Source organism: Canis lupus, chromosome 21 (genome assembly GCF_003254725.2).
Source record: "Canis lupus dingo isolate Sandy chromosome 21, ASM325472v2, whole genome shotgun sequence".
NCBI classification, from domain to species: Eukaryota; Metazoa; Chordata; class Mammalia; order Carnivora; family Canidae; genus Canis; species Canis lupus.
The window spans coordinates 43,052,700-43,064,511 of record NC_064263.1 but is presented as its reverse complement, the minus strand read 5'-3'; positions in this window follow the sequence as shown (position 1 = coordinate 43,064,511).

Here is an 11,812-nt window from a genome sequence, read left to right as displayed (position 1 = left end):
AAATTTACTAGTAATGAAGGAAATGAAGGTGCAAACATGAATGAAATACTATTTTTTCACCCACCAGAATGGTAGCATGGAAATGTTTGGTATTACCAACTATTGGCACATGTATAAGGAAGCAGCACTTGCCCCTCCACCCCCTGTGGGTGGGGTTCGGGGGCCAATCTGGCAATATCTATTAAAATGTAAAACACTCAAATACTGGGCCTCTGTGGTTCTCTTTCTCCATACCTGCCTTCAAGAGGCGCCCCCCCTGCCCATGGGAAGGCACGGACAAGAATGTTCACTCCAGCTTTGCTTATAGGCACTGAAAAAAAACCAGAAGAAAATAGCAAAACTGGCAGGAGAGGAAGCTGCTTAAATGCCTGTTTATAAAGGACCTTGCTATTCTGTATTATGCAGTAATATGCAAAAAATAAGAGCACGGTTGGAGTTTTGCGCTGACATGGAAAAATCCATAGGACATACCCATGAGTGGAAAGAAAGAGTAAGTTGTGGAACAACACAGAGCATGATACCTTCACAGGAAACCAGAATCAATTGTTCCCATAGAAACTGTGTAGAAGAGGGTCTGGAAACATAAATGCCAAACTGACAACAAAAATTAGTTCTGGGGAAAGGAAGAGAAGAATGAGCGCTGGGACGGCCTTATCGGCCTTATCTCTACTGCTTTGGCTCGCTTAGAAGGGGATGTACTCATGCATTTCTTGTGTGGTGTTGTTGCAAAGTAATAAAATAGATCAGGGGTCGATAGTTGACAGCTTTCCCTTTTCCCAGCCTCCGAGGAACAGAATTCTCACACTGTAAATTATAGGATCATCCCGAACCAAGCCGCTCCCCAGCCGGCATGCCCCTCATCTGCTCTGCACCCACAGTGGCCTCAGGGTGGGGGGGAGGCAGGCACTCCTCTTCCCCTTCAAAGATCCCATTAGAGTTGTTTGCAGTGCTTTGACATTTGTTCACCCAGAGCTAACTGCAGGGCGAGGCCGCGATTACGGTGGTGGTGGTTTTTTTTTTTTTTTTTTCATTTTTCAATAAAGAGAAAGGTTGAACATGTAATGTTAACATTAAACCTGGTGTAAAAACATTTCAACCAAAAGACTTCCGAAATTGATTTCTGTGGTGAGCAACCCGGAAAGCATTTGTTACAAGTTGCTCACGTTAGTTGTGCTAGTTGGCAGGAGGCAGTGTTGGGCGTTAATCTGCAGCAGGGTTCTCAAAGTGTGGCCCCAGCTCAGCTGCACCCGCATCACCCCGCGGGCCCCACCCCAGACTCACCGAGTCCGACTCCGTGGTCAAGGCCCAGCGCGGGTCTACGAGCCAAGCCCCATGTGATTCAGCACACTCAAGTCTGAGAGCCTCTGATTTACGTGGCCAAATGGGAAGCTGATCGCACATCTGCAAAGTAACAACCTGAACTAAGTCATTTAAGTTTCTATTGACCCCTCAGATCTCAGCCGAATCATCATCATCTCATCATCACGTTCTCCGGAAACGTTTTCCGGTTCTTTGTTTTCATAATCCCGTGCACCTATTCTCTATCACTGATGCATTTTACACTTATTTGTGTGACCATTTGACTACATTTTGTCCCCCTTCACTTCCCACCATAATGTGCTTGAGTATAGTATACTACAGTGCCAGGCACATGGTAGGTGTTTGTGAATGAATGAATGGATGAATGAATGAACATATCCTTTACAGACAGCCTTCATTGCCACAAACAGGCTTTTCAACACATTTTCCACAATTTAGTAATGAAGCTTTCTTCATCAAGATCATCGCTATTTTTCCAGATTTTATATCTTGGTGACCTTTTAAACTTGTCACATCCATTCATCTGCAGGTGCTAGCCTGTTGCCAAGTCCGAGCTTCCTCCACTGGAACGTCTCCCTGCCTTAAATAAACACTGTGTTCATTAAAATTGTAAATTGCAACTATTAGCATGTGTTTAGCATTTTATGTTTTCCAAAGTGCTTTTATTTATATTAAAATATTAGCGGGATCCCTGGGTGGTGCAGCGGTTTAGCGCCTGCCTTTGTCCCAGGGTGCGATCCTGGAGACCCGGGATTGAATCCCACGTCGGGCTCCCGGTGCATGGAGCCTGCTTCTCCCTCTGCCTGTGTCTCTGCCTCTCTCTCTCTCTGATGTGACTATCATAAATAAATAAAAATTAAAAAAATATATTAGCAACCATTTATTGGTGGCTCATGTGCCAGGCACTGAAGTGACGCCCATTACTATGAAGGAGGTATTTATTATTTATCCTACATTTTCATGGAAGGATAAAGCCAGAGTTAGAGGGGCCTCGGTGCACAACCACTCCGTGCTGAGATAGGACTGGACCTCTGATTCTGACTGATTCTCTGACCTCTCCTCTGAGCTATAGTGCCCTCCACCTAGCCTTTATCCACAGCCCCTTCAGCTATAAGAGCTTGGGTATTCGGATTCCATGCCTAGCACCTCCTGTCACTCTTCCCTGCCATTCCTTCACTCAAAGCCCACAATGAGAATAAGCGTGCATGCTGGAAGGAAGATGGGCTCTGGAGACAGATCTGTGTTCAAATCCACTGTGTGATCCAGAGCAAGTTATTTATCCTCCTCGAACTTGTTTCTTTTTCTATAATATGAGGAAAGGTAAAATCATGACCTTAAAGGGTTGCTATGTAGACTACACAAGATCATTCACTTATCAGGATAAGCTGATAAGAATGATTGGAGTGAGCATGAATCAGTGCTAACTACTATTATGTCTATTTCTAGTTCTCAGTACATCACACCTGAACTCTGTCCACCTTTCAAGGCGGTGTGTAACCTGGGATCCTCTTTTCCTAACTGCATTTCTCTTTATTCTAAACAGACTCCCCTTTTTTGTTCTCTAAGTATATATTACAATCTTTGCCATTGCCATGTTTCCAATTCTAAAAAATATGAGGGCTCTTTGAAGAATAAAAGCAATAGACAAAACTACAGAAAAAAGAAAAAAATTCTGATTCCCACCCTCCAGAAATAAACAAAACATCTGTTCTTATATCTGTGTGTGTGTGTGTGTGTGTGTGTGTGTGTGTGTGTAATTATACCTAGATAGTGTTCTGAAATCTGGTTTCCTTCACTTTATAATATTGAGTAGACACCTTTCCATGCCAGTAAGTATAGATCATATCATCACCGGTAACAGCTGCATAGTGTGGTATCACATACATGTGCTATCGATGGACTGTATGGGTGAACTGTTTAATAAATTACCCTTCAATTGCAGTGACTTAAAACAATGACTTACATATAAGTATATATGTATTATATGCATAATTTATATAATTATACATATTCTATATAAATTCTACACTTAGATACAGATGGATAAATTAAAAAAATATATATATATCACATGTCTGGAGGTTGGCTGGACTTTGGCGGACTTAGGCTGGCCTCAATTTATGGCTGCTCTGTCTATAGGGGCAAGGGTGGCTCTCCTCCAGGTGTCTCTCATCCTCCTTCTGCCCAGGTACCACTCAAAGCATATCACATAGCCAAAGCCAAAGTCAAGGAATGGGAAATAGACTTTGCTTATGATGAAGACATGTGAGTGCAGATTGGGGTAAAAAATTGAGACCCACAATTTAATCTACCACATATATAATTAGTTTTGTTTCCATTTTATAAATAATTAAGAGCCGTTTTGAGTCTCTCTGAACATACACCTCTGTTTCCTGGTCCAATTTTATCTTCTTGTGATGTTTCTAAAGTCAAATTGCTGTGTCAAATGACATATGCATTTCAAATATTGATTTATATTGTTTAATGGTATTCCAAAAATATACTATATTCCCTAATAATAGTGTAAGAGAATGCTGGTTTCCTCACATGTTTGCCACTATTAGATTTTATCAATTGGAAAAAAATTTTTTTTTGCCCTAACATAAGAAATATGTTGTCTTAAGACATTTCTTTGATTATTATTAGTGAGGTTAGACATATTTTTATGTCTGTTGGTCTTATGTGTGTTTTTTTGAGTGACCTCTTCGTGCCCTTTGCCCATACTCCTTTTCAAATAAAATCAGGTTTCTGCAAAACTACGGTGAAGTCACAGCTAGCTTCCCTTAACCCAGCTCTTGTGGGATTCCGTGTGCAGTCACCTCTCCACGATGCTCTTAGGCAGAATGCAGCTTGCTAAGTTGGCAAGGAGGCAAAGCATTGGAGGGGTTCATGCCCTTCAGGTGTCCAGGGAGAAGTCATGGATGCAAGAGAGCTAGGAGGACTTGGAGCCAGTCTTCTGTGAAAGGTGACAATTCCTGCTCCTGATGATGCTGACTCAGAAGGAAGAGGCCTGCTGTTAAGCCACCATTATCTTCTTGATGGCAAAAGAAAATTCCTCTCTAATCAATGTCATGGGCTGTCTAAGTGGTTTCTAATTAAGGGCATTTTTATTTAAATGTAAAATCTAAAATCACAGTCCAAGTTGGCAGGTTCAAGAAAAATGGCAAATCCTAAATCTTTCTAGTATGGCTAGAAATGCTTTGAACTTAGGAAAGAATGTCAGGAGACCCTTGCCTTCTTCCATACTGCTAATTGGGAAGCCTGAGATCCGGAGATGGAAGACTGGGCTAGAGGCCGAGTGGCATGAGAACAAGGGTAATCCTGGTGTAAACTCAGGTAGCACTTCTCAGGTGCTTGGCGCTGCTCTACGCGCTTCATGTATATGCTAACTCATTTAATCCTCGCCATGACCATACGAAATAGGAATTACTATTATTCCTGTGTTGTAGTGTAGGAAACGAAGACAGGAAGTTTTTATTTGCCCAGAGACCCTCAACTTTTGCCCAAAGACCCTCAACCTCAAATGGTGGAGCCAGGATTCAAACTCAGGTGGTCTGGCTCCACAGCCAGTACTCTCTAATCACTTTGCTAGGATTTCCCCAGATGCACAGCATATCCCAAAGTGGAAGGAGCACCCATGCTGCAGGATGCTGAGGGCTAATACATGCAAAGGGGAACCTGGGGGTTGATGTTAACAGGTCTCTTTACCCCAACACTTCTTAGGGACTACAATACACCAATCTAAATGGTAGATTTTTAAAGAGGCAATCAATCACGCAGCACTTCCCAAATATATTTGACCTTTAAAATCTTGTTTCAGAAAAGACTGAAGAATTTGTATTCCACAGACCATGTGTTGTTAAACACTAGTATAGAGGGCTTTGGAGTCAGGCATACTGGCTTGTGACAGCTTGCGAGAGCCAGGTGTTCAATTTTCAGGTGACTGTGAAAGCCAGTGGAAGTCAGTGGCTCAACTCGGTCATTATTAAAAATTAAACCTACAATTAAATAAATTATATTACAAAGGGAATGGATACTCGAGACTTACCAGTTGCTAATTACTTTACTGCACTTTACTAGGCTCTTAAGGCTATACCTCTACTCAGGTCATTGTGTCTATATCATAGAAATATTCGTGTGGTTTGGAGCATCTTTTTTCCAGCTCCACGTTCGTGATGGCCTGTTGGTAACTTGAAATCAGCCATGATAAGGGTACTGACACCGCCAAAACTGGCAAAGCCTCCACATCAGGGCTCTTTTTAGGAGAGAAGGTCAGTTTCAGGAGGAGTGTAGACATGTTATGCTTAAAATACTGACTTCACTGTTAGGTACGATTTTGGGAAAATGACTTTTTGAGTTTTGGTCTTCTATTTCTTAAGATTGTCATGAGGGTTACATAAACCAGACTGGATTAAGGCAGTGTTCTCACACCTGGTCAGAATCACCTCAGGTTCCCGACGCGATTCAAGACCTATAGCATGGGACAGCCTGGGTGGCTCAGAGGTTTAGCGCCGCCTTCAGCCCAGGGTGTGATCCTGGAGACCCGGGATTGAGTCCCACATCAGGCTCCCTGCATGGAGCCTGCTTCTCCCTCTGCCTGTGTCTCTGCTTCTCTCTTTCTCTGTGTCTCTCATGAATAAATAAAATCCTTTTTTTTTAAAAAAAAAAAAAAACAAAAAGATCTACAGCATGAGGATCTCCTTGGATGGTACCTAGGGATCTGCATTTTCAGTAAAGCTCCCCAGAACATGCACATACATTTGGGAACAAGCGGTAAAAGCTACCAATAGAGATTTCTGAGCCAAGAAGCTATGAGGAGTCATAGATCTCTTCTAACTTCAGCATAAACAGCAAGCACAAAATCAAGATTTCTAGGGTATGACTTGTTACAGGGCTGAGGCAGAGAAAGGGGCCCACTCTCCCCAGAGCTATTTCATGTCTATAATCCTCTCTAGGCTTGACCAGGACAGGACCACTTCTCTAGGCTATCCGAAGGATGTGGAAATAACTGTTTTGAAATTGTACTTTGTAAAGCTCTTTACTATCACGAGCTTTTACCTGTCTTGCATCCAAATCTGGACAGGAAGGCCAAGACGCCAGGACTACTGCAGGCCATGCAAATCCTCTTGCTCATCATTGACACCTGAACAAGGCCAACAGCAAAAGCAGATTTACCATATTAGCCCCTTGGCCAGACATCCCAGACCCTGTTCCTTCTCTCTTCAGCCCCAACCTGACTATCAGGGGGGATCAGAATTACTCCCTATTTTATTTTTACTACATAAAAAATGTTTATATATATATTATATATATTTACATGGTTATAAAATCTAAGAGTACAAGAGATCATCATCATAATAAAACAAGTTTCCCGTGCCCCAGTCCTCTTCAACCCAACTCCTCCCTAAAACCAACCTCTTTAAATTTATTAAATAATTTAAAATTTTTCTTGTGGTCACTTTTACATTTCTAAGTAATAGATCTCTATTTTTTGATGCATCTATTTTAGACATTATCTGTTCCTTTTTTCTATGATAGAGGATTTTGCTTACTTCTATTTTCATAACCTTCCCAGTGTCTATTACTCTCATTTCCATCATTAAACATTTTACACATACATTTTTATTGCTTATTCCATCAACCCTAGATCGTTTCGAGTTCTTACTGTACCCCTCCCCTTCCCAGCCCTTCCCAGTCAGCTACTATCTTCCCACATTATCAAGGCTAAATAGACTTGTGTGAGATGCAGTCTGCCCAGCCACGGCTGAGATTTTGAGATTGGCTACTGTCATCTTCCTGGCTCAGCATATTCAGGATTGCTGTCAAATATTGGCCACATAAAATGACAGCAGAGAACCTAACTCCGCATTCCTTCAGCTATCCCTTTTGTCTAAGGAAAAGGTAGGTTTTTGTTGTTGTTGTTTGTCTTTTGCCCTGGATCACAGGAATTATCTCATTAAACCAAGAACATAGAACAGCATGAGGAGCCAGGGAAGATCAAGGTGTAAGGGGAATAAATCCTATTAGGGTCCCAGCAGGAGAGTCATTGGAGACACACACACTCATGAAAGAAAGACCTGGGGCTCTACTCATGTTCCTGTGGTCTCGGCTCCGGTTCCAAAGAGGGAAAAACATATGCTGCTCACTTTCCGAAAAACATTTCAAAGCCATTTCTTAAACCATGCAAAAGGTTTAGTTCTTCCAAAAATCTTTAGGGAGAGATGGGAATAAAAACACCACTTTGAAAGAAATCCTTGCTGTCACTATTGCTATAAAACTATAAGGTTTAAAAAAGTTTTCTGATCAAGATCTCTCATTAGCTAAACTATTCCTAATTATCGGTATTATTAGTTTATGTAGCTGCGTGTGGAAGAGATTTTTGGCTACTCATAATTTTTCTTTGTTTCCCTATTAATAAATGAAACAGTATTAAAATGTTTTAGAAATAATATATTTGCGGGGCAGCTGCGTGGCTCCGTCAGTTAAGCATTTGACTCTTGATTTTGGCTCAGGTTGTGATCTCAGGGTCATGAGATCCAGTCTGTCCGTCTGTCCGTTGGCTCTGCCCTCAGCAGGAAGTCTGGTTATTCTCTCTCTCTCCCACTCCTCCTCTGCCCCGGCACTAAGATAATAAATAAACAAGTCTGTAAAAAAGGAAATAATATATTTGATCTTTTTAAGGAAGTTTAAACTATATCCATACAGCTTTCACAACTTACCAATATAGCAGAATTAGCCTTTGCCAATTTTAAAATACACCAAATTATTTTTTTGAAGAGGATCAACACGCAAGTAAATTAAAGACCATTTAAATGTGGGTACGTGGGTCCAGTTAGGGAATGAATAAATCACAGGAATAAAAGACACAGCATAAGAAATAGTCATGTTGTAACAGTGATGTAATAGGACAGATGGCAGCTATACTTGTGGTGAGCACAGCATAACCTGTAAACTTGTGGAATCGCTATGTTGTACACCTGAGACTAGTGTAACATTGGGTGTCAACTATACTAAGAAAACAGAAACCATTCGTAGCTTGTGGGTCCAGGAATCTCTCCTGGTAGATTTACCACTTGTCCTCAAATGCAGGTTTGCAGGTTCTGAAGAGCTTTATTGAAAAATGCAGATTTGGGGTTTTTCTGTGTGCTCAGAACCATTTGATGTTCTTAATACTCTGAAGTTTTGTTTGCTTTTTGAGAGAAAGAGAGAGAAAAAGAGGGAGCAAGCGAGCATGGGGGGGGGGTGGGACAGGGAAAGGGAAAGAGGGAATCTTATGCAGGCTCCATGCCCAGCGTGGACCCTGATATGGGGCTCGATCTCATGACCCTGAGATCATGACCTGAGCTGAAATCAAGAGTCAGATGCTCAACCGACTGAGCCACCCAGGTCCCCAGGCTCTGAAGTTTTAAGACATCACTGTGGTTGAGAAAAAAGAAACATTTAAAATGTGCACTGATGATATGTAAAAGGTCTAATTCAGAGAGTCTAAATGAAGTAATCATAATAAATACAGGATTAAAGAGGAGAAACTGCCATAGTATCACTGGTTACTCAGAGCAAACTGCCAGTCTAGATTATTGGCCATAGAGGTGTTCATTTCTTCATTGAACAGATATTCCCTGAGCTCCTCCCATGCGTCAGAGCACAATACGCAGTTGATGAAGTGGACAAAGCCTCTGTCCTCCTGAAGCTTCCATATTAGAGGAAGGAGAAAGAAAATAAAAAAGATAAATTGATAAAGCATTGTGTGTATTAAGTGGCAGTATATGCTATGAGAAAAATAAAGGAGGGAAGGCAATTGGGAGTGTGAGCATGGGTTTTGCAACTTGACACCGGCCAGTCAGAGAAATCTTGAGAAAGTGACTCTTGAGCGCAGACCTGGAGATGAGGGAGTGGGTTCCGTGACCATCCGTGGGAAGAGCTCTCTGGGCAGAAGGGACAGCCTCAGACAGAAGTGTGCCCATCAAGCGTGAGGATGGAGAGAAGTGCGAGCACGGCTGGAGAGGACTTAGCTTTTCCTCTGAGTGAGCTGAGGAGCTTCCGGGAGTGGTTGAGTGAATGAGTAACAGTCCGACTTACATCTTAAGAGGATCGCCTCAGCTGATGTACTGAGGATAGAAGGAGGAACCGTGGAATGGGCCAGAAGCAGAAAGACCAGGTAGGAGGGTCTTAATCTTTTAATCTAAGTCAATGGTTCTCAAGCTTCCTTGGTTTTAGGACCCCTTCTTCAAAATTAAGAACCCCAAAGAGCTTTTGTTCATGTGGGTTACCTCTATTGATATTTTACCGTATTAGAAATTAAAACTGAGAAACATTTATATTTACTTATTAATTCATTGAATAGTAATAAACCCACATGTTAACAAAATTAACATATTTTTATGGAAATAACTATATTTTCAAAACAAAAGAAACAGGAAAGTGAAGTTGTTTAGTATTTTTACAAATTATTTTATTTTATTTTAAGATTTTATTTATTTATTCATGAGAGACACAGGGAGAGAGAGAAGCAGAGAGAGAAGCAGGCTCCATGCAGAGAGCCTGATGTGGGACTCTATCCCGGGTCTCCAGGATCATGCCCTGGGCCAAAAGCAGGCGCTCAACCGCTGAGCCACCCGGGGATCCCTACAAATCATTTTATTCTCTAGTTTAGTAGAAAACAGCTGGATTCTCATAGCTGCTTCTGCATTCAGTCTATTATGCTGTTTTGGTTGAGATATAGGACAAAAATATGGAATAACAGAGATAATCTTCCACAGCACCCAACCCAAACTAGACAGGCAGTAGTTTTGTAAAGGTTAGTTGCAGTGTGGAACCTAAAACTTTATCAGTAAACTTATATATTGTTTCATTAAAATCCAGGGTTTATCTTGCCCTTGGAATAAATATTTGTAACATTATGCATTCTGGGTGGGAGAGAGTTAGTTCACTGATGATGCAGATCTTTCAAAGGTTGACACACTGCACTGTATAGTATCCAAAATCGAGGATGTTATTACTTCTGATAACGTTCAGGATGTGCTACCCCCAAGTAGGGCATCTTGGCCTAGTGAGTATTTCAAGCTGAAGGAATCTGAGAATTGGAATGTGCGGGAAGGATTCTTCCTCCCTCCCTTCTATTTTGTTAGCTCTGCTTGTGATTTGTTGCTTCTCAGTAAACACGTGACCCCACGGTGTTCAACAGTGGCCAGTAGAACAAACATGTATTTGATCTGTTCTCATGATTTCTTCCACCCTCAGCAAAGACTTTCTGACCTTCCCCTGAAGCAGGTCATAAAGCCCTCATGTGAGAGGGGCTCTCCTGTCCTGGGAGAAAAGGATTACCTCCAAAAATGAAGGAACACGGACAGGACAGGCCTCCAACAAGCCTCGCTGTTTCCCCCAGTTGACTACATTTATCTTACCTTTGTCCCATCACATCTTACAACTTTCCACTCGTCATCAAACCTAAGCATAAAAACCTCAGGCTTATTTGTTTCTTTGGGCCTTCATTCACTTCTTTATGGGGGCTCCTGTGTTATGTAAGACTTAGAGGCATACCTCAGAGATACTGGGGTTTAATTCCAGACCACTGCAATAAAGCAAATGCCGTAATCAAGGGAGTCCAATGGATTTCTTGTTTTTTGGTGCCTATAAAAGTTATGTTTACACTCTACTGTAGTCTATTAAGTGTGTAATAGCTTTATGGCTAAAAACAATGTACATACTTTAAAGATATTTTATTGCTAAAAAATCCTAAACCTCATCCGAGCTTTTTTTTTTTTTTTAATAAAGATTTTATTTATTCATGAGACATACACAGAAAGAGAAGCAGAGACACAGGCAGGGGGAGAAGCAGGCTCCATGCAGGGAGCCCGATGTGGGATTCGATTCCCAGGCCCCGAGGATCACGACCTGAGCCAAAGGCAGATGCTCAACTGCTGAGCCACCCAGGTGTCCCTCATCTGAGCTTTCAGTGAGTCCTGGTCTTTTTTGCTGGAAGGTCCTGGGAGGTTAAGGGCTGCTGACTGGTCAGGATGGTGGCTGAAGGTTGGGGTGGCTGTGGCGATTTCTTTAATAAGACAACAATGAAGTTTGCCAAACTGATGGACTCTTTCATTTACTAATGATTCTCTGTAGCATGCGATGCTATGTGATGGCATTTTACCTACAGTAGAACTTCCAATGTTGACGTCGATCCTCTCAAACTGCCACTGCTTTACCAGTTTATGTAATATTCTAAATCCTGTCGTCATTTCAACAATCTCGACCAGGGCATTCTGTCTCAAGAAACCACTTTCCGCCCTCAGCCATAAGGAGGAAGTCCCCAGCCCTTAGTGTTATATTGAGATTTCACCAAGTCACATCTTCAGGCTCCACTTCCAATTTTGTTCTCTTGCTATGTCTCCAGTGTGTGCATTTACTTCCTCCACTGAAGTCCCGACCCCTCAAAATCATCCAGGAGGGTTGGAATCAACTTCTTCCAAACTCCTGTTCATGCTGATATTTTGAC